Source organism: Phasianus colchicus, chromosome 3 (assembly GCF_987193195.1).
Source record: "Phasianus colchicus chromosome 3, bPhaCol1.hap1.1, whole genome shotgun sequence".
NCBI classification, from domain to species: Eukaryota; Metazoa; Chordata; class Aves; order Galliformes; family Phasianidae; genus Phasianus; species Phasianus colchicus.
Genome location: NC_143438.1, coordinates 8,153,264 through 8,181,002, shown reverse-complemented (window position 1 = coordinate 8,181,002; position 27,739 = coordinate 8,153,264). Strand labels below are relative to the sequence as shown.

General features: G+C 42.0%; 1 long non-coding RNA gene across 2 annotated transcripts; it reads left to right on the top strand.

The window, feature by feature from the left end:
- The first annotated feature begins 924 nt into the window (after nucleotides 1-924).
- LOC149918392 (uncharacterized) lies at nucleotides 925-26,186 on the top strand. Of its 2 annotated transcripts, none has more exons than XR_016464943.1 (3): nucleotides 925-1,023; nucleotides 21,467-21,646; nucleotides 25,591-26,186. It is a non-coding gene; the product is annotated as an uncharacterized LOC149918392 (long non-coding RNA). The 2 variants fall into 2 exon arrangements; XR_016464944.1 differs by lacking the exon at nucleotides 925-1,023 and adding an exon at nucleotides 3,546-3,814.
- The last annotated feature ends 1,553 nt before the right edge of the window (nucleotides 26,187-27,739 follow it).

Sequence of the window (27,739 nt, the reverse complement as noted above, 5' to 3'; positions counted from 1 at the left end):
TTCTCTGTTCTTGACAGAAACACAGAAGCTGGCAGCCAGCAAAGAGCCAGATCTCCTGCACTGGTTTGCGATGGGAATCTCCATCCTCCTGTAAATAAGAAGGTCATTCTCTGCATCTTTTTATGGCTTGATCTGTCCTCAGTTAGCTGCTTCCCATTTAGCAAGGGTAAAAATAAGACTGCATTTAAAAACATCATTAAAAAGTGCTAGTTGTCTAAAAGTGGCATTTATAATGCAATTTCATAAAGTTTTATATTGACAGCGTGACTCTTTAAAAGGCTCTCTCTGATTAACAAGGCTCAGAATTGCTCCCCAGGTTGTGTTTTCAGAGAGAGAGAACAAAACACTATGGATTTTAAAACAGCCCAAATTGTCATTTCCTTACATTACCAGTGGCCTCACACTTCTGACAAACTGGAGTCTGTGATGAGATGGGGGAATGCAGCCCCAAACCCACCCCCCTGGTGATACAGCAGAGGCTGACCGCTCCAGAGTGGGATCACTTTTGGGGGGAGACTGTGCCAAGTCAAGCTTTGGCTGTATCTGTTTCCACAGGGTCTCCCTCCATCAGCTGAAATTGGCATTTGTACCTTCTGCAACCGCACTCTGTACTTTCTCTTGGCTCTTAACATCTTGCATAGAGATTGGATATGCTGTGTGCTCTGGCTTCTCATGCCATGCAGAAGTGCTCTGCATAAGACCCGCAAGGCAGCTGAGCACAGCCTCACCTCCCCAAGCAGCAGCATAGCAGGAAAGGAACAGGCTTGCTAGCCAAAGGGGAGAGCAGACGCTGGCAGAAAAATCTCATTTTGTAGGTTGTGCAGAGGAATTTGCAACGTGGGAGCTGTGCTCTGTTTAGCATGTCTTCTGCAAGAGTGACCTGAAGCCCCTTTGTGCAATTGCATCATAGAACAAGTGATTATTTCTGACCTGGTTATGTAGCAGTGGAAGGCTACTGCTTAACCCAAGTCTTAAAACTTAACCCAAGTCTCACTCTTCCCTGTGCCACGCGTGTGAAAACAGGTGAGAACGTTGTAAATTCTCTCCATTTCATAGCCATGTGTTTACCTGGAACTTTATTTACAGTTTACTTTCATGCTTAGCATAAAGTTTTCTTTGCCTCTTTGGTTCACTCAACCATCAGCGTGTTACTTGGGAAACAGCAGCAAACTTGCGACAGCTCTGGCTCACCTGGAGGAAGGCCTTGGGAGAATGACACTGAAATACATAGAGCAGCATCTGCTCTTCTACTTAGGCAGTACATCTATTGCTTTATTATTGCTGCTGGGAAACTCAGAGCCAAATTCTGTGCTGGCAAAACATTGCCTTCAGTGGAGCCCTGCCAGCAGGGTGCTGAGCTTCCTATTTTTGTTCCAATTCAAAGGCTTTGCTTAGTCCGGTTGTTTTTGTTGTTTTGTTTTTTTTAGCTGTATTAATTTATAATAATTATGTGTTGCAAGTCTTCATTTGTGTTTAATTTCTTCTTGATACGTCACCTTGTTTACAGCAATCCAAAACAAAAGATGATGTTGTTGCTGTGTGTCCTCTTAGTTCCTCCTTGGTTCCAGAGTTAGGAAGCTCAGTGTCTTGTCCAAAGGAGAGACTAAGCTGCCCACCTGGGTGCACTCATTCAGGCTTTCTAGCAGCAAAGCATCCCAGCCCTTCAAAAAGGGGCAGAAATGCACCTTGAGACTTGTCCAGCCAAGTTTTGTAGCTGAAGTACCTGGCATGGAGACATGAAGCTGTTTACTCCAAGGGCTATTATTAACTTGTTCTTTTTATGGCTTAGCCAGGGCCTGCAGGTATTCCTCCAGTAAAAATGTAATTTATTCAGTGCAATTAAACTAAGGTTTAATGGAAACTGCTGCCAGTATTAGTCTGTGAACCAAAGTGAAAGGATGTCTTCTGAGATGTTTCAGAGAACCAAAGGCATAAATTTTTGAACGCCCGTTGAACAAAGAGAAGACTTTCTGGGAGAGGCAAAGAAATCCAAATTGCAAACTCGCTTGTTTCTAGGCGTAGTCGTCTCCTGAGCACACTAATTAAACACAGGAGTGAGCCAGATACAGGAGTATGGCCATCTTGTCTTCTTCTGTGTGCTTTTAGCCAGTGGCAATGCTGCGGGCTCCAACCTTCTTAATCCTCACTTAATGGACTTAGAGTGAACAAGGACTGTGCCATAGCACACCAAAGTCAGCACATTCAACACTGTACAACCATGTCAGAGAAGAGCTAGAGGGAGTACATGTTAGCATCGCATCCTGCTTTTTGTGCAGTGCCTCAGTTTGGATTCCCCTGCGAGTCTCCTCATTCTGTCACCCAGAGAAGCTCAAAGGAGCAGACTTTGCCCCTGCAGAAGCCCCGACACCATCTCAACATCTGGGTTTTTCTATCTTTTGGAATAACATCTGGAATCCTATGACACACATCATGAGAATTTTTGGAACATGTTTTCACTAGAGCTACATTGATTTTACTAGTATCAATGTAAATATTACTTTAGTGTGCAACTGCTAATTCTATCAACATAAACGTAATTTATAGTAATAATCACAGACCTAACTCTGTGCTGCTGCCAACACTTACAAGGGATGATTTGAGTCATCATGTAAACCCAGCCAGTAACAATCAAGTCAATGCTCCCATTGCACATTACTGATATTGTCTAAAGAACTTTTTAATTCATAGAATCACAGAATCATAGAATGGTTTGGATTGGAAGAGACCTTAAAGATCAACTACTTCCAATCCCTTGCCACAGGCAGGGTTGCCACCCACTAAATCAGGCACCAGCTCAGGCTGCCCAGGGCCCCATCCAACCTGGCCTTGAATGCCTCCTGGAATGGGGCAACCACAGCTTCTCTAGGCAGCCTATGCCAGTCCCTCACCACCCTCTGAGTGAAAAATTTCCCACTGACATCCATCCAAATCTCCCTCACTTTATTTAAAACCATTCCCTCTTGTCCTATCACTTCCAGATCACGCAAAATGTCAGTCTCCCTCCTGTTTACAAGCTTCTCTGTACTGTTTACTTACAAACTTACTGTTCATAAGTACTGCAAAGCCACAGTGAGGTCTCCCCAGATCCTTCCCTTCTCCAGGCTGAACAAGCCCAGCTCCCTCAGCCTTTCTTCATAGGAGAGGTGCTCCAGTCATCTGATCATCTTAGTGGCCCTCCTCTGGACCTGCTCCAAGAGCTCCACATCTCTCTTGTGCTGAGGGCCTCATAGCTAGACACAGTGCTCCAGATGAAGCCAAATTGACTTCTTACAAATTAAGGCAGATGGCATAGACCGTGCACTGATATTCAGGATTTCTTTTCATACTTCCTATCTGCAGCTGTTTAGATGGATATTAGTCTTACGCTACATAATGTAACATTACAAGCTTGAAATTAGGAATCATAGGAATCATAGGATCCTTACCTCTCCTTTTTGGAGAGGTACTTGGCTTTGGAGCAAATGCATTCCGAACCAAAGCAGAGAATTGCCTCAGCTGGTTGAGGAGTAGCTCTGTTAGGGAGCAGCTGCCAGGCACCATTGCCATCTGCATGGCAACACCATTCTGAAATCACAGAAGCATAGAATCACTCAGGTTGGAAAAGGGCTTAAAGATCATCGAGTCCTATTACAACCTGACCATAATACCTTAACAGCCCTCCACGAAATCATCGGAACAGCCACGGGGACACCCCTGTGTGTATAAATCCTGCTACTAGGGAGCACAACAACACAAAAGTAGCACCAACAGGATGGGCAACCGTGTATGATGCGTCAGAAGGGCATGGTGCAGGCAAGCAGGGAGAGCAAGGAAGGTAGAGTATCTCTGTTCACTGGGGAGAATGACTTACCTGTTGGCTGCCTCCCAGACAAATCCAGCCACTGTCTCCACTAGGATCATCCAGTCCAACCATCCACCTACCACCAATATCTCCCATTAAACCATGTCTCTAAGTACTACATATACCCTTTCCAGGGATGGTGACTCCACCATCTCCCTGGGCAGCCTTTTCCAATGCATTACTACTCCTTCTGAGAAGAAATTGTTCATAATATCCAGTCCAAACCTCCCCTGGTGCAACTCAAGGCCATTAGCTGTCATCCTATTGCTGTTACCTGAGAGAAGAGGTGGACCTCCACTTTGCCACAACTTCCTTTCAGGGCACTGTAAAGAGTGATAATGTCTTCCCTGAGCCTTCCTTTCTTCAGACTGAACAATCCCAGTTCCCAGAGTGAAAAGGTTGAGGTTTTTTTGCTTGGAAAGGAGATAAATAAGAGATCTCAAGATAAAAGTCTACGCAAGAATGAGTAGCCTTAAAAAAGCATTGAATTGAAGCATCTCTTCTCCACCTAATAAAATAAAAATGATAAAATAGACCTTAAAATCAAAAGGTGATGAATTTGAACATTGTTAAAGGATTTTTCCCCTAAAACAGAATTTTAAATCTTAGTTACCAGAGAAGGTCACCATGGTCAAGAATACAGCAAATTTCATTTAGGAACTGCACATTTATATGCAAAATTCTATCCAGAGAGGTTATATTTACACCTTGTGCTCCCAGGAAGGGATATAAAACTTAAATTGCTGTCTAGCAAGCAGGAGTTAAGATGACAACTTTGCAGCCTGTGAGTTCAACAGCAAGGGCTTCCTTCTCCCTTCCTATTAAAGCATCTAGCAACAGCCATAAGGAGAACAAAAAATGAATTGGCTTGTAGGCCTGGAAATTTCGAGGTTTGAGATACAGTACTGGAATTTCGGATGCTCCACTGCTGGATGAAAGCTAAGAAAAACCTATTGTATGAGGAAATTCCAGTGCCCTTGTCCATAGAGCAGTTCTGGGAGGTATCAATGAAATATGTCTCTTGAGTTGCACAAAGAATAGGGCAGCGAGCCAGAAGGCAAATTATTACAATAAACCTGGGCTTGAAGGTTAGGGGAGCTGTAAAATAGTGTCTGGGCATCTTGGGTTAGAAGCAGAACTGAGGAGAGGGCAGAGCAGGGAAAATCCCACTGGATGAGATGAACAGCAGTTTTGACCCCAATGATTTGTGAGGTTTTCATTTCCCAGATACATCACAGAGACAAAAATTCAAACCTGGGAGCGACACTTGGATCACAAACTGAGTGTACGTTCATGTACCAAACTGTGTTTCATATCTATAAAATGCACATGTGCATATTTATATATATAAATAGATATATCACTTACATGCATATATATTGTTTTTCTGACATCATTTATGTGATGTAATATGAATGCATGATCACATATCAAAAGGTAACTTATTCTGCTTAGTTTAGAACGGTAGCTAAAAGACATTTCTGAAAGCACACTGAGCTCTTGTCTAGACATATCCATAGTTGTCAATATACAAGACATTTTTCAAAAGACAAATCTCCAAAAAAGACATTGGGCTTAAGGTCAACAGGTTTTGGAAGCTGCTTCTGACATTTCTAAATATTGCTTAACTCTGAAGTGCTGGAATAGAGGTAAATTGGGTCTTCCTGGGGGGATGAGCACAGGGGAAGAACTCTGCCCCTGCCTGCACACAGCATGCAGCTTTCCCTCTCAGGGATATTATGAAAATGTACTCCAAAAAAAAGCACTGACTATGAAAGCATCCTTGCTAAGGAGCCCTGTGGGATTAGCATACATCTTGCTTCCCTGGCAAGATTTTTTTACCACCAGTTTATGAGGTGTTCATTGATCTACATTTAGTTCCGTAGACAACTGTGCTAACCGTTGTTTCATCTACAAATGAGGATTCAGATGAATTGATTAGAAATGTATCCAGATGAAGCTGTTCACTTTTCATGGTTTTGTCTGCATCCTCGTCACGCAAAACAGTCTGTGCGCTAAATGGCAGCTAGATCTCAAGATGATTCTGTTTTGGCAGATTTTCAAAAAGGTTTCTGTGTTGTGCCTACCTGATTTGCCTTCTGTTGAAACTGATGACATTTGTTCGCTTGCAGCTGGGGGAATTTAGAAAGTGCAGATTACAAGTGTGCGCGCTGCTCTCAGATACTTGTGTGTGTGTTGCAAATGCAAGATGAATTCCACTAGAAGTGCTTGTTTCAGTCTTGCTGACTGGGATACTCAAGTACTTAAGCACGTGGCTAGATTCTCTCTCAATTTAATTGTATTTGTATTCAGCCAGTATTCTGTGCTCGAGTTTAGAGCTCAAGATTACTGCTGGGGATGTCAGACTCACAAATAATCATTTTCTGCAGACCAGGATGAAGCTTAGGTTTCAATTATCTGATCTCCAGCTTCTATCAGCTGTTGTTTTTAAGATCTAAATACCCTCTTCTGGCAAAAAAAGAGTTCAAAGAATTGAGAGGAATTCATCGTAACGAATCGTCGTAAGCAACAGAAGGATTTTACCTCCTTCTGAGTAAGTTTAGCCATGTTCAGCAGCCCGTTTACTGGCATAAGACATTTGCCATTTTACTGAATTTCCTGTTCTGCAGACATAAATCTCTGCTTGCATGCAGAACGACAAGGTTAAATAGCCCTTCAGATCGTTTTGCATTACACATATGCTGGCAAGCAGATTAAAAGTATCATGTGTGCAGCAACCAAGACAATAGCATTGAGAGGGAGATACTGTTCCTAAATCAGATCATGGATGTCTCAATCCTTCCTAACACCTGGCTTATGAATCCATGGTGTTGTGGGTTTTCCACTGGAAATAACAGTGCTAGCCATATTTTGATGAGCTTGAAAGGGATCCAGCACTCCCCTCTTCATCATCTTTGTGTTTCTTGATCGGTCTAATGACCTTCCTAAAGGCTAAAGCTATAAAATTGTGCCACATCCCCTAGTTGTGCTTAGCCATTACTTGGATAAGAAAGTGTAATGGACATAAATGTCCCTCCTGCCAGGCAACCACTTCAGAGTAATTTGGGCTGCAAATTTACTCTGTGCAACTGAATGATTAAATTATGAGTGAGACATTCTCTTGCAAAAAAGAGCAGCACCCTCAAGGCTTTAGGCTGATACCTTCACCATAGAAACACGAAGAGAGAAAAATATTTGTTTCATTAAAATTAAGACTGTTTTTCACCATGACATAACCTTAAAATGGAGAAATACACTTGTTAAAATAGAACAGTTTAAGAACAGTTAGTTCCACAGCATGATGCACCCCACAATATTATGCTAAATTATAGGTTAAGAAATGTCACAATTGAAAATGGCTTAAAGAGCTTTAGCATAAAGATTAATTCCTGACTTTCCTTGTCTTCATTCAGAAGCTCTGAAAGGTTACAGCTGAGTCAGACAAAGCCCTTAGATGCAGGATAATACAGATGATATACAATAGCTAAGATTTTGTGACAAGAAGCTGTCTCCTCAAAACTGGCTGCTTCTTTTCTTCTCTGCAAGTGAATCTGATCTGGGAATTAAAAAAATAAATATTTACTCTAGCCTGCGGGTCCAGCAGACCTGCAGCCTAGAGTGAAAGAGAAGCACTACTGACCTTGGTGAGGAAAGTGTACTGAAAGTAGATTTTACACATTGCAAACCCTTCCTCTTCTCACCAGTGGCGATCCCCATGCATGCTGAGTCTGGAGGAACAGAGAGTAGGTTCTCATGCAGCTTTCAAGGAATGAGCACAACACAGCGTGAGCTGGACAACTTACCCAATTCATAATAAATTTTCACAGAGGAGGATCTGAGAGCTTTGGGATGACAAACACTAAAGGATGTTGGGAGAGGCACTCACTAGGGTCACTCCTGCAGTCTCACCAGAGCACTGAGCTGGTGAGATGGGTCAGCTTAAGTTGACTGCTCCTCATTCCTTCCTGATGTTTTTACTGACCTGAAGTTCCTCCTGGTAATAAAGAGACTGAAAGCCTGGAAATGACCTGGGGGTTATGAGCATCATGTGCCCCATCATCTTTTCAGACCCCATCACTGTATGGCTTGTGGATCTTGACTTAGGACTTTCAAAGGAACTGCAAGGAAAGGAAACCAAATTTTGGTTCATGTGTAAAACTTGCACCACTTTTCCAGAAATCAGTTTAATGTGAATCTCAGTAAACCAGGACAAACATCTTAATGAGATGTACATAAACCAATTTAATCCTTTGCTTAAATCAGTTTACAGTGATTTATCAATGCAAGCTGAAAACAGTGCGTGTAAGGATTACACTGGTTTAAATGTCTACTTAGAGGTATGCACTCAGCTTAATTAGATTGATTTTAAATAGGTTTGATTATGTAAATGCAACTTCCCATAATTTCATTGGCTTATTGATATGGTAGTTAATTAAGCAGGAAAGGTGTACAGAAAGAAAGAACTTGTTTTAGAGTAAAAACGAGTTCATGAATTTATTTATTCTAAGTATTTGATAAAAATAGTGACTATTTTAAGTCCTCTTTTCTTTGCAAACCTAATTATTTTCATGTCAATTAATTCAGCACGTTATGCAAATATTAAGTGAAGACCTTGTGCTTTAAAATCAAGGTGGCTAATCTGAGACAACTGTCATAGAATCATAGAATCACAGAACTTCTCAGGTCATGCAGTAAATTCTCAGAGGTGCCGAGCACGAGTAGCAAAGGTTGGTCTGAGTGCAGTTAAAACCTTGCCACTGTCCACAGAAGTTCACAACTTGACCACAAGTCTAGAGGTGGTTGTAGGCAGGTGGTGGTGTGTGCACAAACCATTGCACTGTGAGCTGCAGACTAATAGTTACTGGTGGCTATATTGGCACAAATGCTGTGATAAGGAAGAGTTTTAAAGATGAGAAGGGGGATGACGAGGCATCAGTGTGGATTTCTTACTGGAGAAGTAGCTCCTGGAAGGAACTGTGGAAGTGCTTACTTGAAAAATTACAATCAAACTGAGCGGGAGACTTAATGTGCAAGTAGTCAGCATGAACACTTAAGACAGCCAGCATGTATGGTGTGAGGGAGGGAAATGGAAAATAGTGCAATCAAAATAATGAGCAAGAACCACCAGTTTTCTAGGAACGGGCAGGCTGAGCAAGTGTAAGAACACCAGATAAAAGGATGATGCAGCGATGTAGATGCAGGAGAATGAATTTAAGCAGCATAGAGTCACACAGAGAAACCATGCAGAGACAATCTACGCAACTGAGCTGTGGGCAGGAAGCAAAAATATAGAGAGATGTATAGTGAACACAGTGACCAAACAGCAGCATAAAGTCAGAGCAGATGCTCTGATACAGCAACCAAAGAGGGTGTTAAAGGAGTTTGGGAACTCTTCTTTTACTCAGTTTAGTTTGAAAAGCCAAGAGAGAGCTAAGAGAGGTCTAAGAGGGAGGGTGAACATGTTTGGAGGTGTGGGACAAGAGACAGCCTGTGGGTTGTCCTCAGTTGCAGGATTATGGACATCTGACAGGTCAAGGAAGTTCAAAATGGAACGGTGTCCCACCTGTTTGCCAAGATAAGGTGGTTAAAAAACACTGAGCACTGTTTTCTGTTGAGTGCAAGATGGGAGTGCATGCCAGATGCAATTAAAAGAAAACATTTCCAGACAGTGGTTGGATGTATAAACGTCAGTTTTTAGGGAGGATAGGGGAGAGGAGAGAGGGACCCTACTCTGAGGGTACAAGCAGTAGCCAGGGGTGGCAGGCAGGCAGGGGGCACAAGGTAGGTCTTGATTTGACACAAATGGGAGGAAAGTGCAGACAGGTACAGACTTTGCAGTGGGAATGAGGGTGTAAGGAGAAGAGCACGATGAGTCTGTGGGAGCTGAAGGTGTGTCAGGGTGTGAAGGGATTTCGTGGATAACGTCATGGATTTGAAGATGATGTCTGTGAGCATGAAAATTTCCTTTCCCATGTCTGCACAGAGATGCTCACCAATTGCAATTACATTATTCTGGATTTCCTTGATTTGGAGGCAGTTTCTTCCTCCTTGACAACAGTGTGCACAGTCATTTCTCTAATTATGGCACAAGGGCTGTCAAGCTCCGCAAACACGGAGCTTGCACCCTTTTGAAACATGATGGTGCTCCAGGATCAAAGCTTTCAAGGGTCTTTTTAAATTAGTATCACTTTATAGTTTGGCAGTCTTTCTTCGCGTCTCTAGCTTTATCCAATTGTAAATAAACACCTTAGAAACCTGAATTAGCTGTAAACATGTGAACTGCTTTATATTCTCCCAGGAGCGATTAAGTCTGAAACTGAAGCTTGCAGTTTGATCATCAGTGTTGACATCAATTTCTCATCTGAAGGCTTTGGTTTGAGTATGCATCCTACAACTTCACACTGCCCTCCCAGGAGATAGAGCCCCAGATTCAAAGGCTGCAGCCCAGCTTTCAAAACCTCCACCTCCTTCCCAATCACTTCTGCATGTGCAAGCATTCACAATACTCATGGCACACTGAAAATATGGGAAACAGATTAACAGTTGAGATTGATACCAAGCAGAGCCACGTGCAGAACACTGGGCTTGTTGCATTGCACATGCCATGGCCAGCAGCCTTCAAATCCATCCAGGACCCAGGAGTCCTCTGGCCACCTGCAGAGGTTCGTGGTGGGACCCTGTTGGTGGTTTCCTCTAGGGGATCTGTGGCATGGACTGGCAGAGTGGTGTCAGTAGATGCAAGTGGTGCTGCTGCTGATGGTCTGTCTGTTTTCTACAGGAGCAGCGATTTCTGTCTTTGCTCCTCTATCCTCTTTATGTTTAGATGCTGTTTTTCAAACGTGCCTCTGTCAAGAATATATTTAGGGCTTGTTTTCTAATTTGGCAGTGCTTAGGTTCTCTCAGATTTTTCTGCTTGCTTTGTTGATTTTTTTTTAATTTATTTTTTTATTTTAAGCATTTGATACCTTTAAATGTGTAAATATCAGGCCTGATTAAAATGCCTAAACAGTCACTTCCCAAACTGCCAATATTTTAAAATCTGTTGATGTGTGCAATCTTGGAGTTACCATAGCGACCGTTTTCATTGCAAGGAACCAGTCCATCACAAGGCCCTGCAGTCTCACCAGGCAACTTGGCTGGTGGAGGACATCCCTGACCCTAAACTTCAGGGACTGTACTCACTGTCAGCTCCTGGTCACCCAAACCCTTGCCTCCTAAGTGTTACTGGGTGATGGACTGCAGGATCATGCTGCCTGGAGCGTGCTGGGATTTTCCTTTTGCAGTGAAGCATAATGTAGGAAAGATGTTTGCAGTTCCCTTTTCATGCAGACATTATCCTTTTGTCCTTCCTTTGTCTCAGGGCTCCTGCCTTGGCAAAGCATTTGGGACGGGGTTTGAGCACGTGCTGAATTTCCTGGGCCAAGGCTTCCATTGAAAACACACAGGGATGAAGTCAGAGCTGACATCCACAGTTTGCCGTGGCTTCCCGGCTATGGGAATTTGTTTTCATTTTACATTTGAATGAAATCCAAGAAAAACAATGTGGCTGTGCAGAAAGGTTTGCTTCTGTCATGGTGCTTCTGTGATACTTTTGTCTGTGCTTTCACAGAGAATGAACATTTTGTTTGATGGTGTCCAATATCAGACAAAGTACAGGAAAACTTTGTGCATTTAATAGTTTTCACTTTCCTACCAACTCTGGCAATCACTTAATCTCTCTATTTATTAATGTATTCTCTATATTTATACATACAGATTTAGAAGGCATGTCAAAAGTTCTCCCTGCAAACCCATCCATTTGCTTAAATTCACAAATACTTGTTTATAAAATTAATAACAGGCTGTTTTTGAAGTCTGTGTTTGAGTTCTGCTATTTAAAAAATACTAGACAAAATAAATCTGGGCTTTGATCCATTCAAGTTTTCATGAGTCAAGTTTAACTCAGCAAGAATAAAGATTAGAATTTTAAAGACCACTGACACTCTTGTGAAAAGGAATGACCAGTCATGAGCACAAGAAGTTGTTTGCTCTTGCTCATTGTTGACAGCAACCGATAAAATGTCAGGGTGAGTTCAGGTGAACCAGAGGACCACAACATCTTCAGAATCTCTGTGACCTGGGAAATATTTTTTTTCATGTTTCCTGTAGCAATCCTATTCCTGTTAGTCCATTTTGCATGATGTTTATTGACCCAAAAATTAACAAGATTTGGTAATAATTACCTTCTGCTAAGGTCTATGGCAGGCTCTTGACAGATTGGCTCTGCCCCTTGCAGCCCAACCAGCTCTGACCAATCTTCTGTATCCAGCATCATGGAAGAAGACTTTGCTGGGAAAGGACCTTCTTCTTTGCTGGGAAAGGACCTTCTCTATGGCTATGAAATCATTACCTGAAGTTCACGGGTAATGTTGGTTGGGAAATATGGCAGAGCATTTTCCTAACGAGATCTCCAATATCCCACCCAGCCCCTGGATAAGGAGATGTTCCCAGAGTAACAGGGAGATGTTAGGGGCAGGACCAGGATAACTGAGATGTGCTTTACTCTCCCTCCTCTCAAAAAGCTCTTATTTGCTTCTGGGACAGGCCTGCAGTTCCCATCCACTGCAAATCCTTTCAGGGTAGGTAGGTAGCTTTCAGGAAGGCTTTCAGTAATGAAGAAAAAAAATCAACTGTTAATTAAAGAAGAGACAGATGAAAAAAAGAAAAGATGCATCTTTACCTTCTCTAGGGATGATAATTTTATCTGTAGTTCTAATGCTGGTATTTTAGTAAAAGAGCTGTATGAGCTCAACTGACTGTTTCCCATTCCAGTTTGTTTATTGCTTGCACACCCAGGCAAAGAATCCCCCTTTCATGGACATCTCTGTTTACGGAGGAGCTTTTCTCTGTCCTCTTTGTTTAGCTTTTATCTCACTGACGGAGCCAGCCCAAGGAGAGGAAACTTTACTGCCAGCTGCCTGGGTATCATGAAAAGAAGGAAAACTGTCTTCTCAGTGGCTAACATCTCCTCAAGCTCCAAAAGGAAGAAGGGCTGCATGGTTATCTAAGCCCAAACAAGCATATAGACAGTATTGTTTATCCATTACCTGTCATCCATCATGAGTTAAGGCAGGAAAGGACAAACAGCTTTGTTTTCTATTTTAGCCCTTTGCCTTCCTTAAAGATTTCACTCCGTGGGAAATGGGACTCTGAATGCAGGTTTCTAACAGAACAAATGCCCTTCAAAGCCCTGGGAACGTACACCATGGATGCTATGCAGTCACAACCCATCCATTTTAGTCCTGCGTGCGTGTCCTTGCAACCCCAGCTCAGATCAAACCCAGCACAGCTCCTCTGGCATGCCACAAAGCCATATCCAAATCTATGGTGGGCAGTGACAGTTGGTATGACTTGGGCTTCTTGGTGTTTGGCACTGCTCTCCTCCTGCCCCTCTGGTTTCTGCTCCACTTCTTCAGGCTCCAAGTTCCCAAGTTGGAGTCTCCTTGGCCCAGCAGGCAGTGCTTCACGTGCATGCAGATAAAACAGCTGCAACAGAGGAGCATTGGTAAGCCTCATCAGAGCAAATACTGCTTATTTTCCTCTGTGATGGAAAAAAACAAAAACCAAACCACAAAAAACACAACATCAAAGAGCTTTAATAGTGTTTAAATAATGCTTTTCTAAATGCAAAGATACTTGTTTTCTCACTCATTTGTAGCAAAACCTATTACACATACGACAGTGCAATCTATCATAAGTGCAATGGAACATGTAAGGTGGGAGGAGGAACTCATGACATGTTTTTAATAGGCATTGCTCCCCTTCCCCCTTCAAGCTGAGGGTATTTGTTATGACTTTTAGTTAAAATGAAGAAAGGAAGAGGGAGGGAAGTATGTTCTGACTCCACTGGAGAAAAAGGAAGATTTGTTTTATTTTATTTTAGTAGCTCTGGGCTGCCTTAGATTAACTGGGTATTGCAGTCCTGCCTCATCTCTAATGAATAAGAGCAACTGCCCCCGAATTTTCTTTTACAAACTAATTTAGGTATGTCAAGGCTGCAATTATTTTGAGAAAGATCTGGTTCCTCGCTTATTCATCTTTCCTCCTCCTCTTTGGGAAAACAAAACTGTCAGCTTCAATGCCCTTTGAAGTCTGTTTTAGGTTCTTGATTGAAAATTAAATACCACCCGGCTGCTGCTGAAATGGTCAAGGTTCCCGTTCTTTCCTTTTCCCTTTGCCCCTCAGCCTTTGATTTGCAAAGGAGAATGAATGAATCCTGTGAACTGGCTTCTTTCCAAATAAAACCTGGCACTGCTGCAGGTAGCTGGGCCTCTGTCACTGGCTGGGAGGGACACAAATAGGTCTGGGATGGGAAGGAACTGATCCTGTCTGCTTCTGGCTGTGCCCTGTCTCCAGCAGACAAACTGAGGCAGTCAAACCTCTCCTTCCAAGCACCCTTAGGTTTATGGAGATCAGCTCTGAAAGCTCGTAAGGACCAAGCTGTTTATTGGTGCAACTGTTTCACTTTTATTTGGCAGGATTTGCAGAGCCTGGGCAGTGTGGGGTGCCAGGTCTGCACTATAAAAGCTGTTGCAAGTTCAGGTGCCTCCCCAAATCCTACCCAATAATCCCTGCCTGCTGAAAGCCTCCAGAGAGCAATGAGTGAGGGAAAGCACGAGGGGGAATTTGGGATCCTACATGTTAAATCAGGCTGGTCCAGCTCTCCTTTTCTGTCCACAGATGTTTAGCTGGCACGAAGGCCTGGCCGTGGGTGCTGTGCTCACACCTCTGTGACCAGAGGACACAAAAGGGCAGTGCTTCACCAGCAAAGCTTCCTACTTCACTTTCCTGCTCAGCAATCACATCTGTTCTGCTATCCTGTGAGAAACAGTTGTTCCTCCCTCCCAAATTCAAGCAGCATCACCAAAAAGCCTGACAGGAGGTATGCCAGCAGGCTGGCAAGGCTCTGATGCCACATCAAATGTCCTCCTCCTCAAACCTGCCCAGCTCCATGCATCGCTTAGGCTTCATTTTCTCTTGGCAAATGCAGACTTGCTCTGGAAAGGGAGGTTTTTCAGAAGCTGACAGATGCTGTCCAGAAAGTAGTGAGCTCCAAGCAGAGCAGTAACTGCTGCCATTCATTAATTGGAGGTCCTGCCCTGACATTACATTCCAGGTGATGATAAATGCAGTCAGGACAGAGCGGTTGGATGGTGTATCTCTCCTGGCCCTGTCTAGACCAGGAAGGAAAGTCACAAAGGAGGGCTGTGGGGTTGCTCTGTATGGATGTGCCACCACCAGGAGCCTTGAGGCACATTTAGAGTGCATGACTGGCTTTCAGCCCCCACCAGGGCCCTAAATAACCAGAGAACTGCCATGCAGCTGACTCTGGGGAGATCATAACCCTGGCATGCTTGGGCTGCTGGCAGCTAGATAACAAAATGCACCAGATTTCCTTTTTCTCCTCCAGAAATAAGAGTTTCGAAGCTGAAATAAGGTGAAGAGCAAGGGTGTATCTATGAGAAAAACAGATTGATGTTTTATCTATATCCTTGTAGCAGATTGGGAAAAATAGATACGCAATTAATGTGATCCACATCTATATCAGCAGAGGCATGCGTGCAGTATTATATCTATGCAGTGTCCGTGCCCATGCAGAGCAGAGTTGAATGCAAGGCATACGCTGCAGAATGTGTTGCCAAAGCAGATGGCACAGGGAGCTGTTTCCTATATCCTGCTCATAGCAACCACGCACTATGTGGGGAAACTTAACATTTAAAGTATGCTGACAGCGTTTGTGTCCGGAAGACGAGACAGCAGCGTCCTTGTAGAACATTGTTGCACTTTTAGTGCCTGAGTCTCCTTATGATCATCATCATTTGGATTTTGTCCTTTTGTGCTTGATATTTCAAACAAGCAGCACGTGCAGAGTAATAGCGTTTTGTCTTGAACGTGTTTTGATATATGCCAAAATCATATGTGCCATACAGAAGGAGACAGATGAGGTAAATATTAGCAGGTAATATTTGAAGGCTGCCCTCAGGTACCCTTCATCCTACACTTCCACACTCTAACTCCAGTCCTGCTCGTTGCAAAGTACTGTGAAGTCACATTGCTGCAGTCAAAATTTGACCAAATGAAACTCAAAGCCTCTTCAGATTCATTTTCATCAGAGTATTTTCTTTTTAATTATAATGACACCACTGCTGTATTGATATACTACCCAGAGTAGATCGAATTTTTCTTTACCCCTTTTCTGAGTACCAGCTTAGAATCCTAAGCTCCAGCAATGCCACATTATATCCTGTGACATTACGTTTGCTTGTGGGGTGATTGCAGCATGGGGTTTCTTGTGAGGGAGTCTTGCTGACACAGACCTGCTCATGCCAGAGTGACAGCAGCCTTGCAGTTTGCATTACAGGACACTGCTTTCAGTCACCTGAAGCTTTCTGTAAACGTTTTCCATTTGATTGAAACTGTTTTGTGTCGGATCATGAGGTTCCATTTTCTGTAGGAAAGGATGAGAAAAAGTTTGCAAATCCAAATGGAATTTTTCATCTTTAGACTATTTGTCTCCTTCATTCATCCTCCCCCTCTTGTGTGTGGTTGTGTTTTTTGGGTTTTTTTTTTTTTGTCAGGAACTTATTTTTGTGCACTAATATACATGCCTTCACAGCTACACTATGAATAGTGTGAGGAAGCTGAAACTGCTAGGAGAATCTCAGCCTTTCCATTTCCTGGAACATATTTAATTTTAGGAACACCACTTGCGCTGTTGCATTTCACATAGCTACTTAGAGGGGGAGCATCCAAACTTTCTGTTCTGCAAAACAATGCATTAATCAAGGGTGCCATGGATCTCACACACACAGACATGCACACATGCCTTTTAACTTCACATTCAGGCCTGCTGTGACTGAAAGTGAATCATCTGAATCGACATTCTGTAAAGATGCTAACAGCTCAACAACTGCCATAGAAACCAGGCTCAGCTATAGGTGGGAGAGGCACTGAGTGTGTCTGTTAGCCCCATAAGAAGACATGTGCCCTTTGCTCAGGGCTACACCTAAAGATGAGTTCAGCTACAATCCAGCCAAGTACTGTAAGCACACACTTGGTTCTGCTTCAGGTTAGAAGGGTCTCAGGCACTGCTCATAGGCTTGTGCAAAGAGTTCTCATGTCCCTCCAATGTTAGTGGGGTAAAACACTGCTGAGCATAGCTACTTCTGTGCTCAGAGGAGCAGACTCTCCATACTTTTCATGTCTAAAAATAATACATAATTAAATATATATTTGTGCCTTCCCGTAATCTATGTCTGAAGCTGTCCTGTATATTATCTTTGTACATCAGACCATGCAAGTTATTTTTAAATCCAATTTTTCTTCTCTTTATCCTATTCCAAGAACAATAAACAGAGCTTGTGAGGAGAGAGAATAATAACATACAACCTCTCTATAAACACATGGGTATAATTCCACCCAAATTCCACTCCTGTCTAGCAGCCACCCCAGAGCTCACCTCCTTTGGCTTCCTTTCTCTGCTCTCGGCACTTCTTTTTGATTTGTCTTTGTGGTCCAGTAGGGACCCTGTGCTTACATACGTTCTTACCTTGTGCAATGCTTTGTGAGGCTTTTCTTTAGGTTTTCAAAACTACTGTGCAGTGTCTTTCCCACATGGTGCAGCTCAAGCCATGGCCCTGCTGTGGAAGATGTCCATACAATGGATGCACTGCTGCTGCCAGCTGAGTTTGATACTGAAAACCCAACTCCAAGAGGCAGTAGGTTATGAGACAAAATCACATTTCACCTCAAGATGCAAAACAAATTCTAGCTTTCCCCATTGTGGAGAAAAGTCCAAGACACAACCGAGACCTACTGTCTCAAAGGAGCCACCTACCCAGCAAGAACCCAACAGGCTGTACATCACATCTCTGTCTCATCCAAAAGAGGTGAGATTTTTAAGCTGTATTTAGCAAATGTTGGCACACACGACAAAAATAGCTGTCATCCTGCTTCCTCCTGCTTGACTCATAGGTGGGGAGGAGTGGGAAGATTTCTCTTTCTGCTGGGTCTTTAGCAACACACTGTTTGTTGTCTTCTGCCCACTGTCGCATGCCCCATAAAAGCCCAAAGAGGCTTTCTCTCTCAAGAAAGAAGTACTTGGCATATTTGGAACACATGCTGACACCGGTTGCTTTTCAAAGGCTCTGTAAATTCTAGTTCACTTTTCTATCCCATTTTCCATTCAGAGTCACAGCGAGGGGTATTTGGCAGACCATGAAATAAAACTGCACGTGCTGTAATCCTGCTCAGAGTGAACCTCCTGCTCCTGTTTGCTCCCATCCCTCCCTCTCCCTTTTACTCACATTCCCTTTCTCTGCAAGTATGACCAACTACTGGAGAACCTCACTTGGATTAGACAAGGTCAAGGAGAATACTTGAAAAAGGTAGGTCTCGTTATGAGCACAATGAGCAGCGATATTGACCTTACTAGTTTTAATAGCACACAACTCTGTAAGGTGTTTTTTGCTTTCTCCCCCTCCTTTTGCTGTTAACCAAGGTTAACTCTCTGTAGGCTTAGGAGATGTTGGCCACTTTGTCAGCTGGAACATGAAAATACACTGTGAGGACCTCAAATCCATCTATATAACTGTATCATACTTGCAGGCACACAAAAAAGCAGTACTGTGCTTTGTGGCTGAGCTCAGTTCAGCTTTGTGGTAGATGTGCTGAGTGCTTCAGTGCATGCCTGAATTAATTTGATATTCCCTTTCCTGCACTGAGAAAGCCTGCTGCCTTTCTCGGAAGATAAACCATGCGAGCAAAGAGGATACATCTCAGCCCCAGTGTCTGCCAGGTCTTATTCTACAAGGGGGTCTTTCGAGTGCTCTGATGCAACAGTGGTGCAGAATAGGGCATTTGAACTGATACTTTGGGAAGTATGTGGCTGGAGTGCGAAGCTTTGTGTAGATAACTCATGAGCTTTAGGGATCAAACCTACTTAGTTTAAATTGGCCTTGTTCCATTGACTTGGTTTCTCACTTAGGCATTTCTTTGTGTGTTTCTGAGTACTTTAATTTTAGGCCTCTGAGGAAAAAAAAAAGAAAGAAAGAAAAAAGAAAAAAAGGCTCTTTGATTTCCCAGTGTCTATTTTCCTCTGCATGGTTACTGTTCCACCAGACTTGCCAGTCAGTGCTGTGGCCCTCTCCTCCTGCCTGCCTCCAGCCTCATGCTTCTGTTCCCCTTCTCCTGCCCCACTCAGCTAAATAATGGGCACAATAGGGAAGCCCCTCAGCTTGCCTGCTGGCTGCTTTCCTGCTATTTTGCGAGGGTCTAATAGGTGCTGGATTTACCCATTTGGCAGGAGAAGCAGAGATGGAAAGGAGAGATGGGAGGTGGGGTGGGCTTCTCTTTGGCACTGGTGAGGTGTTGTGTTGACATCCCATCAGAGCATCCCCTACAGCATCAATGACTTGGCACTGAATAATCATTAGCCTTCAGTGAGCCCAGTCATGAGTAAAGTTGGACGGAATGATGGACAAGGTCCTTGCACCAGTGAGCTGACATCAGGAGGAGGTGAAAGGTGGCCACAGGCTCACTGATGGATAGAAACCATCCGTGTGAGAAGCAGCTGCCAGAGAAAGCAGTGTAACACGCTGGGATTTAAAGTCACAGATCAAAAGAAAATGCAGAAATGCCTAGGAGAAAAGGGAAGAGTGAGGAGGAAGGGATGAATTAATTACCTTAGTTCCAACAAAGTTGTATTAGAAGGAACACTTGTATTTTGAGATAATTTTCCAATACATGACCCTGGAAAGAGCTCCCATCTTTATTTTTCTACGTTAAATTCAGGTATACATACTTGATTCGCTTTCAGCAACTTGGAAAGAATTCATATCTAGATGCAAACCTCATGGCTCACTCCAGTCCTTCCTGCAACTGTCCATTTACTTAGTTTTCAATTTATAGCTTTCAGATGTGGGCCATGGGTTTTTTGTTAACTTAAGCCCATTTTAGGGCTCTTCCTGTAGGATGGCCCTCAAATACATACTTGTACTCTTGTTTTCCTTTAGAAACTTAAGTAATTTATTAAACATGAACACATTAGAGAAAGTAAGTGATATTTTTCCAGATACCTCTGAGCCTCTTCATACTCAGAACGAGTATAGTTTTAAATGCCCTGGTTTTCAACCCAGAGACATTAGAGAAAAAGAGGAGCAATGGTGATGAGACCCAAGATGCCTATAACTAATGTCCTTGGAGATGCTGTAAGGTCATGCCTACTAGTGCCTCCTCTTGCAGTTCAGAGAAGCTATGTGGAAAGGGGAAGTCAAGATGCTAACCTCAGCAAATTTGGAACAAAATATGGGCAAAGAATCAAAGACCTGTTTTTATGGAAACCAGCTGATCAATCCTTATCTTTCCTGTAGCAGATCTTTTTTTTTTTTTTTTGGTAGATTTTTTTTTGTATGTGTGTGTTTGTGTGCCATTGTTATTAAAATTGTGAAATAGAAATAAATGCTCTAACATTGGCCAGAGCATGATTTCCATCAGCATGTGAAGGTTTATTTGCTTTGGTCTTTTCTAACAACCAGTAAAATATCAGAACACATCATTGTGCCAGATAAAAGAGCAAAATAATAGTACAGTGAAATCAACCAAGGCAGCTAGCTAATTAGTTGGCTTTCTTTTCTTTCAGAACTACAGGAATCTAATTCAGTTTTGTGCTGGTATTTACTGTCAAGTGGCTTACTTCAGCTTTTAATGATCTCTTGAGACCCTGGCCTGACCCAAAATATTGTTACAACTTGGCACACCCTAGTATAATAAACTATAAACCTGTCACATGTTGCCCCTTATCCAGTAATTAGAAACGTCCTAAGACCACTGTTAAGTGCTGTGCCTAAAAACAGGCTGAACAAATGCCAATTTACAGGGGATTCATGGTCAAGGTGATGAGTGAATTGCTGGCTGAAGAGGCAGACCACAAAAAGAAACGAAACCTTGCTAAGCTCCCTTTGGGAAAATTGCAGCAGTCTCCCCTCTGCATAATCAGCAGCTGCAGAAGCAAAGCATTGCTCATCTGTTTTCCCACCAAGTGGAAAATACATACTGTATGCATCATGCAAATGGAAAAGATAGATAGGGGTATAAAGACGCTATAGATAGACAACATTTATAAATAGGTGGTTGGATGTTACTTTTCAGGCAAAGAACCAGTGAAATAGGAGGTTGTTGCAGAAATGTGCCAAAAAATACGCTTAAAAATTGAGAAGTAATGAATATACAATCTTGTGACTATACATTATGAATGTAGAATTAATTTATATTGCATTTCAGCAGTGTTATACACTACTCCACACTTAATTATACTAGATAAATACTTGGAGTGAGAAATGCACTGCTGACACTCAGAGCTGAGGAAGTGTTTTGTCATAAAAATGAGAACTACATTTTTGTAAGGTAGAGACAGCTTCAGGTATTTTTACAGTCAGCCCCATTTCTACTGTTCATTCTAAGTAGATAATTAACACCCAACATTTCCAGAATCTTTTCTGCTTAAAGACCTTGGCTTTTAAGCCCCATCCCATGTCTGTGAGATCACTACGTCACTACAGATGCTACACTCTTTTATCCTATTCCTAGGCTAAGTGACTGGACTGCTACCATGCAGACAGCAAGCAGCAAAGCTGGGAACCAGCCAGGACTTCTCCAGCCTGAAGCCCAGGCTTTGTTTGTAAGATGGCTCCAGCTCCCCACTCCATCTCTCACATGGCCATGAGTGAGCTAGCACTGCAACCCAGGCACTGTTATGCACCTTCTGAGGTATGAAGTGTCTGTCTTCTGCACAGGCCTATTCATTTACCTTGACTTCAACTGTTAGCTAACACTTGTCATGTCTTTAAAAAGCAGCATTTAGTTAGCCTATATACCATTTATGCCTCTTCCTTCAACCTCTCATTCCTTCTTGTATGATTGCCCTATGGAAAAACGAAGCAACAAAAGCTGCTTTTCAGTGCCTACTGTTTAATATCCTTTATTTATGTCTCAGTCAGATTAATAAGATTTACACAGAAGGGGACACAAATCTAGCTAAGCTCATTTGGTAGTTAAGTTTTAAAGCTTTTTCTGAATTCATGACAGCCTTGTGTTCAGATCCCTTTCCACGGGCCCACGTCCTCTTGATTTCTTTCCTAACTCATAGCTTTCAACATCCACTGCCCCCCTGCTGTGTTCCTAGACTGGCTTCCACTCAAAGCACTGAGTTTCTCCAAGCAACACGCATGAGCTTTGTTGCAGCACCACTGCTCTGAAACCTGGTTGGGAATGTTGAGCTCACCAATGTGGTAGAAAACTCTAAAAGCACAGAGAGACTGTTCTCACTGCCCTGGAAAGCAGAGCCCATGGAAAGAGGCTGCTGTTTTCCCAAGTAATCCTATTAGTAGCAATTGCCATAAATGGAATATAAAGTAAGTGTGCATGATAGTATCATAGAATCACAAGGTTGGAAAGGATCTACAGGATCATCTAGTTCAACCGTCCTCCAATCACCATTACTACCACTAAGTTACTAAACCATCTCTTAGCACCTCATCCAGACACCTTTTGAACCTCATCTAGATGTCTCTTGAGAAGACTAATGTAAATCTTAGATGACTATTTGAGGATGCAGCTAGAGAGTTGACTAAATGCATGAAAATACTTTTTCCCTTGGTAGCAGACAGATTACCGTTTGTGTAAGAAATGAATCAACACACACCAAGTTTAAGTGCACAGTGGAAACAAACCAGCTCTCAGATTGGGCATGTACATCAATTCTGTTGTTTGAAAAAACTTTACTGAGCTTCCAGAACTTTTTCACTAGGACCTCTTGATGAAAATTTTCTGGGAGACTCATCTGCAAAACATGAACTAACACAAAAGTGGGTTAATGCTTCCCATAAAAAGGATCCTCTGTTGTAGAAATGTCTAGAGCTAGGTTTTTGATGTGAGTTGATTTTAGCATGTCACTTGACTTGAAACTGGAATACTTTATATGATCAAATTGCATTTATTTTGTCATAATTCTATGAATTATAGTAGAATTAACATCCATCAGATTAGTAACTACCCAGGACAGTATTTAATCCACTTTTAATTTGGATGGGAGAATTTTAAAATGTCTTAAATATATTTTACACTGTTATTCTCTGGTCTTGGTACTTTTGCCAAGAATACTGATCAGAGAGATTATCAAAAGACTGAAAGGATCACTGGTAGGACAGTTCTCATCTGTTGCACAATGATGGTTTGGCGTGGAGAGACACAAGGCTTTAGCACACCAGAAAGAGAGCAGATATTTGTGATGGAGAATGAATGAATTCATTGAAATAACCCCAACTTAATCAGCAATTGGTATCTCTGAAGCAACCAGCCTTGAGATTTTGCTTGCAGCTCTGTCCAGGCAACCTACTGAAAAGCTGGTAAACTCAGCAGGCTGTCTTTGGGGAAACAACCTCGTCTGTCTTATTCCTAGCTCACTAGAAACCCAAGAGGGACTGAGGATAAGAGCAACTCATCTCCTACTTTCTCTGTGTTAACTATTTCCCCATTAGCTACTTGAAAACAGCAATATGTGCCTCCAGATCTAACCATATACCATCTTTTTTGGGTATAAATTGTTTGCAGGATTACTGTAAAACAGAAATACTATGTTATTCCTTAGTTTTGAATGCACCAAAGTTGGAATTAGGTGATTTATCATCAAGTAGGACAGATGTGTTCCCAGCTGATGCATCCAAATGATAACATGAATAAGAAAAGGAAGCAGGGAGTTACACGAGATGTGGTTTTTAATGGATGTTTAGATTGGCTGTGAATGTGCAAGCGCGTGTTTGTTTAGAGTTACTAGGATATGAATCAAAGAAATAAAAACAGCAATACATTAAGGCTTAGAAAACCTCTTGGAAAGAAGCAAATTAATATTTTTAAATGTAAATATTTTGACCCAACCTATTATTCATGTTCTTGTGCTACAGTTTGAGAGGTTGGAGTTCGAAGCAGCAAGACATCTCCTGCTTTCTGCAAGGACAGCAGACTGTGTTTCATCCACTAGCACCTTGTCTTACTGACTAAGTAGTGATGTTACACAGCTTATAAATATCTGTCAAAACCTTGTGCTTTTCAGAAAACACAAACTTCCCAGTACTAAGCAGCACATCTGTCCCCGGCATATCACAATATACTCAATTAAAGTAATTGAAATTTTTTTTCCCCCCCTCTGTATTTTCTGTTATTAGTGAGTGGTACTGTCCTCAGTCAGCCAGTGCACTCCCAGCTTTGGCCCTCTTCGTAAGGCCTTCACGACTGTGCTGAACCGCAGAAGACATTACAAAGACTTTCTTAAATCAGTGAATTTCTACTTCAGTTTCTGTTTCTCTACTCCTTATAATACCCATGAACTTATTTAGTTCAAATTTAAATGAGAGAAACATTTTAAAATGCAATAAATGATTAATAGGCATGAGGACATTACAAGCATAAGTAATATGTCACAAATTGTTGAAAGCCAGTGTTATTAAAAAAGTCAGCACAGTCCTCTGTACTTTTTTTGAGATACTGTGCCATTTAATACTGACAGATTTCCTTATTGTGACATCTTCCTAAAGTATTAATAAATATAAAACTAATATTAAAGATGGTGTAAATTTACAAAGATATGTCAGATTGTTAGAGCTCTTGATAATTGGGGCAATCACCTTTTCTGACAGATACACACCAAGAGAAATGATTGCAACAGCTTTGCTTGTTTGTCTTTCAAGAGTGCTGTTAAGCCAGAGTTAGAGTCCTCACTGAGGACCCTGGTCATGGTATTAGGACATTATAGCTGGGGAAAAGTGAGTGTACCAATTTCGTGTCTGCTCCTGACACCCCATGCAGAACTGACATCCAATCTGACAGTGGTCTTCTCCTGTTTTGTCCTTCCTTTGCAGTTTACTACTACTTACGGCTACTTCTCGCTCGAGCTAACGCATGCCTTGAAGCACGTTATTCCATTTACTTAGCATTATTAATTATAAGGAAACTGTTATATCAGTCTTCCAATAAGTGCATTGGACTTTATGAAAGCAGTTCAGGTTGGGGGTGACAACTTTCTGAGTTGCACTGGCCAGAACACGATGGCCAATCATTAAAATAATTATTTTAACCACAAGCATTACAGCTTAGACTTAAAATTAGGGCTGTAAAAGAGGCATTTCTGGAGTGGAAAGGCCCCAGTTGTTGAAATTTTCCTTTTCCAGTGATCTGAAATAAGTACTAGCACATGATACGAAGCTATCTGCAACCTCTCTTTCTGACCTACTGACTGTGAGGAATGTAAAGAGATTTCTGACAAGGAAGGAGTCTAAAGAGAACTGTAATGCTTGTAGATTTACATTTTTCATATATCTCCAGATATTCTGTAAGTAATACATTTTATAAATGAGGAATAAATAATGGGATTAGGAAAAAACTGTTCCATGTCACAACTGTATCCTTTGCCAAACTTTGACTTGAGTGGCGTGTTCAAGGAGAGATTAAGTAAAGAATCCTCTGGCTGGGCTCCCTTCCACTTATTTGGCATTTTAACTATATTTAGGACAAACTCCTTTCTGAAAGTTTGAATTCTTACACAATTTATAGACACAGTAAGAGGGAGAAAAAGCTTTATCAGACTATGCAATGCTGCTAAAACTTTTACCTATTTAATGTCATTAAACTCTAATTTCTTTTTCTTTTTTTTCTTCCAGAAGTCTTTCTCGGATTCTTATCAGTGGAATGAAAAAAATGTCAAAATTCCATATTTATTGAGAATCCTGCTGTGGTGAATTAGGTTTTTAATTTTCATTGTCCAGTCTTGGTTTGATTGACTAACAGTAGACTGACCCTATCTCTTTCTGCTTTCTTACTCTCTGTTGAAGACAAGCAAAAATGCTTACTTAACTTACTTTGGGTGAGCTAAATAAGGAAGTCTAACAAGGTTATATTTTCAGCTAAGAGGTAAACAGGCTGCACAATGAAAGTAGTGGTGTTGAAAATCAGATGGGAGAGGATGAAGCAGTTGGAGGTTGAGCCATATCAAATGATAAGACAAAAAAAAAATGCAAGACTTCAAAAATGGGCTACTGGACTATTATTGATGAGCACAGAAAGTTAAATGTGTCGATTGGCTCCAACCATTATCTCAAACTAGGCGAATTTTACCGCAGCTCTGAAGTCTCCTTCCCAGATCATCTCCCTCTCTTATGCTGTCCATCAAAGACTTAGCTCATCTTTGAAGTGACATACTGTTTTCCTGATGGAGTTATAATCCAAATAAAATTACATCACAGTGACAACAGCACAATTACATCACAAATAAAGTCTAGGACATATGCTTCTGGAAGATGTTATGGAAAATATGTAGAGACATAATAAGTGCATTAAAATATTACTGAAAAGGTTTTTGAAGAGTTCTAAGACAAAGTAATTCACCCTTATTTGCTACCCTTTCTTTATAACCTCAGGGTTTAGCAAATATGAGCCTGTGATACTACCTCCATTATATGAATAGGAAGACTGAGGCATTAAATGTGACCTCCTTGTCAGAGAGCAGAGGACATAGGAATGTTTCAGATATCCAGCTTCTTAACACTGCATCTTCACAACACAGAAAGGAAAGAAAAAAAATTCTCCCACAATTCTTCTCTAGGGAATTAGGAGAAGTCATGGGGTCACTCAGGCCCATCAGCCGATCACTGGTCCACAGGAAACGAAATGATCTTTCCATATTGTCCTATAAACAGCACAAACCAACCCTGTGCCCAGTGCCATTTTTTCCTCTCACACAACAAATATCCATGCTTTGGGCATGAGTGTCTTTGGAGGAAGCACTTCTGTCTGCACTTAGTTCGCTCTTAGCACAGTCTTGCAGTGATGCCTGTAACGATGATGTCACTGGAATAGATATAAGTGAGTCTAGGCTGTAGACTTACAGTATTTTTGGAACTTATCTTTGTTTTCCAATCCAGCTTATTACCTTTTCAAGAGTTGTTCATTGTTTTAGGCCTCCTTCGGATAGCTAATGGAAAGAAATCAATCAGATTAACGTTATCACACAAATAATAAAAAATTGTTCTGCCTGATGACAATCTGGAGATACAATTCCCAGCTGGCAAGGGCCCAGGAGATTGAGCCACTGAGTCCAGGGGCCCTCAGCAGCAGGGTACTTGGGGATACGAAGGGCAGCAGCTGGGAATCTGCAGGCTGGCAGAAGCCCAGAGCGCACTGAGCGCCAGCAACCTCAACGCACTGCACAGGAATTTGGTGCATCGTTAGCTCCAATCCTGCAAAGGCTTAAGCCTGCACTTGAAGTGCACAAGAGAAGGAGAGAGTAAAACTCGGAGCATGCAAAAGATTTTATAAAGCCTGAGCATTTTTTTCCCCCAGAAATAAGCTTTGCTGCACAAATTTTTGCGCCTCGGAGTATCACGTACTGGCAGAGTTAAATGGACTCACATTAATAAGCATGAATAATCCTGTTCCCCGGGGCTGTGCTGATGGCAAAGCAGCTCAGAACATGCACAGCCAACTGACACTTTCCTTCAATTAGTTGAATTTGGTTAAATTGCTCGTTTAGTGGCTGGAGGAGAAGAATCAGACTGAAGATAGCAACTTTGTTGCTAACCTGAATCTTTAATACCTATGGATGTGGAAATCAGGTTCCTCCCTGTATTTGATGGGCGAAGAGTTGTTCTGAATACAGATAGAATAAGAAATTTCTCACAGCCTTTCTCCTTGTGCTGACCTCCTCCTTTTCCGAAAGACGTGGTGAACATTTTTGACCATCAAATGGCTATTCGGACTGTGCTACGTTTCCATTAAATAAAGCTGAAATCTCTTTTATTTTTGTTCCCCAAA